Source organism: Bubalus kerabau, chromosome 5 (assembly GCF_029407905.1).
Source record: "Bubalus kerabau isolate K-KA32 ecotype Philippines breed swamp buffalo chromosome 5, PCC_UOA_SB_1v2, whole genome shotgun sequence".
NCBI lineage: Eukaryota > Metazoa > Chordata > Mammalia > Artiodactyla > Bovidae > Bubalus > Bubalus kerabau.
In genome coordinates, this window is record NC_073628.1 from 81,342,463 (window position 1) to 81,347,159 (window position 4,697).

The following is a 4,697-nucleotide window of genomic DNA, read 5'->3' on the forward strand; positions in this document are numbered from 1 at the left end:
TTACACCAGAGATTTAATCAAAAGACCAAACCCTATGTCATCTTCAGACTCCTCAGTCTTCTTTCTCTGCTCCCACTTTGTCCTCTGTAGGGGCAGAACCTCCTGTTGGGGCAGGGCCACCAGCCCTGTGTTGTAGATAAGAGTCTCGATGTTGACATTGGCCAGGGCCTTTGCAAACAAACCTGGCCAGAAAGGCTTGACATTCACACTGGCTGCTGCTAATGAGGGCGTTGGCCATACTCTACGTGAGTGGCAACTCATCCTTGCACAGGATGAGGGCTGGGTAGATGCAGGTAAGCTCAGAGATGGAGGCCGTGGAGGGGCGAATGCCAAGTGGATGACTGCCAGGTGCATTGAGCACCAGAAACAAGGGCCTCACTCCAACACTGCCTTCACAGAAGCTGAGCAAAGAACCCATCTAAATTCTTATATGAAACACTGGTTTAAATCCTAAGTAAAAAAGAACTTACTTATTCATTCTAGGGGCTTCCCTAGTGGCTCAGATGGTAAAGAACCTACCTGAAGTGCCAGAGACCTGGGTTTGATCCCTGGGTTGGAAAGATCCCCTGGGTTGGAAAGATCCTGGGTTGGAAAGATCCCCTGGAGGAGGGCATGGCAACCCACTCCAGTATTCGAGAATCCCATAGACAGAGGAGCCTGGTGGGTCGCCAAGAGTCGGACACAACTGATTAGACTAAGCACATTCATTCTACGGGTACTTGGCTAAGCACTACATTAGGCAGAGAGGACGCAAAGACAAAATATCCCAAGTTAAGGAGCTGAGGCCCTAGTGCTGGGATACGCAAATGAATCAGAATTCAGTAATAGAGGCATCTGCAGTAACAGGGATAGATCTAGAAACTATCATACTTATGTAAGTCTGAGAAAGACCAGCATCATATGATATCACTTATATGTGAAAGCTAATAAAAAAATACAAATGAACTTTATTACAAAACAGAAACAAACTCACAGATCTCAAAATCAAACCTATGGTTACCAAAGGGGAAATGTAGGAGGAAGTAATAAATTAGATTGGGATTAATACATACACACTATTATATATTATAAAATAGGGGCTTCCCAGATGGAACAGTGGTAAAGAATCTGCCTGCCAAAGCAGGAGACACAAGAGATTTGGGTTCAATCCCTGTGTCAGGAAGATTCCCTGGAGTAGGAAATGGCAACCCACTCCAGTATTCTCACTTGGAAAATTCTATGGACAGAGAGGAGCCTGGTGGGCTACAGTCCATGGGGCCACAAAGACTCGGACATGACTGAGCACACACATAAACATATACACAATAGGTTGCTAACAAGGACCTACTGTATAGCACAGGGAACTTTATTCCATATTCTGTAATAATCTATACAGGAAAAGAATCTGAAAGAGAATGAGTATATATATATCCATATCCATATATACATGACTGATTCACCTTGCTATACACACCTGAAACTAACAAAATTGTGAATCAACTATACTCCAATAAAAGTTGAAAAAAGAAAAAAATTCAGTAATAAAGAACTCAATGCCTTAACTAGGAGAGTCACGGGACTTCTGTGGTGGGGCTGTGGCTAAGACTCTGTGCTCCCAAAGCAGGGGGCACGAGTTCAATCCCTGGTTGGGGAACTAGATCCTGCACACCACAACTGATGATCTCGAACGCCGCATGGAAGATCAAAGATCCCAAATGCTGCAATGAAGATGAGAGGTCCCCATGCCACAATGAAGTCCGGGCACAGCCAAATCCATAAATAAATAAAAATAAATATTAAAAAAAAAAATAGGACAGTCACGATGTGGCTGGTGTCCACAACAGTATCAGGTGTCTAAACTCTGCCAGACCATCCCTGCAGGCTATCGTTTTCATCCATATTGGCCTGGGGAGGCAAATATCATCCCTTGTAAATTCCCATGAAGACAGGGAGGTTCCAAGAGATTAGCCCGAGGTGAGCGCTGTGAGCTGTCCAAGCCAGGGCTGTTGCTGCTGTTCCACTCGTCAGCTGACTTGGAAGATCTGTTTGGATAAGGGAAAAAAAAAGTGTTTTCTTAGGGAAACCTTCCAGAAGCCTTAGTCATTTGGAATGAAGCAAGGATAGTTTGATCCTTGGGCTGGGAAGGTCCTAAAAAAATTGTACCCGCAGAAACCCCAAAGCACAAAAACCCTGAGATCCTCTTTGTGTATCTGATTCTGAAACAGGATAAGGACAGGGGTAGCACCTGCAAGGGGGGTCTCAGAGTGGAGGAGAAGGGGCAACTGAGGCCTAAAGACATCAAAGTCAGAGATCCCCACTGGGCTGTGGGCGAGGTCTGCAGTGGGGATTAGCAGAAAGGGGTGTGGTGACAACCCAAAGAGTGGGAAAAGGAGTAAGATTTGACAACAGAGGGACGTGCAGGTACTTTTTGGTTGGAAAATGAATCACATGTTAGAGGAAGAAGAATGCGGAGCGTCATCTGAAACTGGAGTTTTGTTTTTGTTAAATTTAATCCAGATTGCCATATGGCTCCTGAGGCCAATAACTGGACCCAGCAAGAGGGAAGCTTTCAGATGTGGACAAAGAATGTATCCCTGCCACTCAGAAGGTGGCCGCTGTAACAATTGTGTGTGAACTGGCACACACAGATCAAAAAGAGCAGGTTTGAGGGGGTTCTTTGTAATGGACCCCTTCTGTGATCCAGGGCACACACCTAGAACTTTCTTTGAAAAGCAGAGCCCGAAGAAACCCAAGCAGCATTTGTAGAATTAAGAGTGGATTCCGTGTTACTAGGCACACATTCCTGTATTTGCAATCCTCAGCAAAGGCACAGAATAGTTGCATTGTGAAAAAGACCTGGAGGAATGGAGCTGCCCTCGATGTTGGGTTCTAAATCCTCATAGGTCAGCAAGTTGCTAATCCAAGGATGGCCACTAATATCCCTTCCCTGTGAGGTTATGATCCAGGACTGCAGGAACAGACCCTCAGAACAAGAGTAACCCTTTATTAGTCAAAAAAAAGGCCGGGGTGGGGGGGTGCATTCATTGGTTTGGTTGTGGTTTAAGCCTCAAATTTCCCTTCCAATTAGTAGTTGAGATTTTTTTTTTTTGGCACTTTGTGGGGGTTAGGTTGGGGTTCCAACCCCCCCCCAAACGGCAGTCTGATCTAAGCCATAAGCCATAATAATCACACAGCTTTTTTTCATCACAATTTTGCAAGCAAATTTTATTTTTAAAATTTTTATTGGAGTATAGTTGACTTAATAAACACACATCATGACAGTTGGTTTCCCCTCCAGGCTGGGCCTTAAACATGTGAGAAAGTAATTCTTTTCTGTTGTAGCCTTGAGTGAAAGTACTTTCATGTCACTTTTCCTTGCTTTTTGGTTTAGCGTTGACCAAAGAAGTGCTAGCCTAGCAAGCCAGGCTTCTAAACCCTGTATGTCCCATTGTTTGGCACACACCCCATCCTCTAAGTGCTCCCTGGCTGGTGTGGCTGCTTTCCCTCCACATGCATAAATAAGCCTGGTAGCTCACCCACGATGCCCCTACTCTGAGGACTTTTAGAGTTGAAAACAATTGCAGTTTCCAGTTGAAATTCTGCCATCCCTAAATTTCATGAAACCAATCTTTTCATCTCCTGCTACCTTCTCAAAAACAGATAAGTGAAAGCAAGAGAATTCACCAAAAATCAAGTCTGAATGACAGCATCGTCAAATTTCTGAAGATTTCTTTCTTTCCTTTCTGAGTACCTGACTCCCTCTGGGGCCCGAGTCCCTGGGGCCATCAAACAAGCTGGATCTTAAAGTAGTTTGACCAGAGCTGTTTGTTTGCAACAGAAGGAGGGGCTTGACCAGAGGAAAAGACAGATTTTGAAAATCTCCGTAGTCCTTTGGGAACTAAGTTGGCATTTAGCTGACTGATCTAGAGTCTCTTCCTCTGTAGAGTCAGGAGATTTCTCCAAGTATGTGTGGGATTCTGCCACCCCTGAGCTCACAGGCCAGGCTCCCTGGGAAGTAGTGGGGGCACCACCCCAAGTGCGCTCTGATGGTCTCACTCATCTGTTTGATAGCTTTGTTATTTCCTTTCTTAAAGGATCAGAGACAAGAGTAATCATGTATTAGGATAGTTCAGTTCAGTCGCTCAGTCGTGTCCAACTCTTTGTGACCCCATGGACTGCAGCACACCAGGCTTCCCTGTCCATCACCAACTCCTGGAGCCTGCTCAAACTCATGTCCGTTGAGTCGGTGATGCCATCCAACCATCTCATCCTCTGTGGTCCCCTTCACTTCCTGCCTTTAATCTTTCCCAGCAACAGGGTCTTTTCCAGTGAGTCTGTTCTTCACATCAGGTGGCCAAAGTATTGGAGCTCCAGCTTCAGCATCAATCCTTTCACTGAATATTCAGGACTGATTTCCTTTAGGATGGACTGGTTGGATCTCCTTGCAGTCCAAGGGACTCTCAAGAGTCTTCTTCAACACCACAGTTCAAAAGCATCCATTCTTCAGTGCTCAGCTTTCTTTATGGTTCAACTCTCACATCCATACATGACTACTGGAAAAATCATACCTTTGACTAGACAGACCTTTGTCGGATTAGGATAGTCACTGTCTTATTTCCATTTAGCATCATTATCTCTTTTTAAATCACTTGATTACAGTCCCTAATCTTACTTGCATTTACAGGAGGAGGAAACTGAGAATCAAAGAAGTTAAGTAA

The 4,697-nt window shown here is 44.7% G+C and overlaps 1 pseudogene; it reads right to left on the bottom strand.

Annotated features, from left to right (window-relative positions):
* On the bottom strand, nucleotides 1–418 carry LOC129654254 (60S acidic ribosomal protein P1-like; annotated as a pseudogene).
* Between the last annotated feature and the right edge of the window lie 4,279 nt (nucleotides 419–4,697).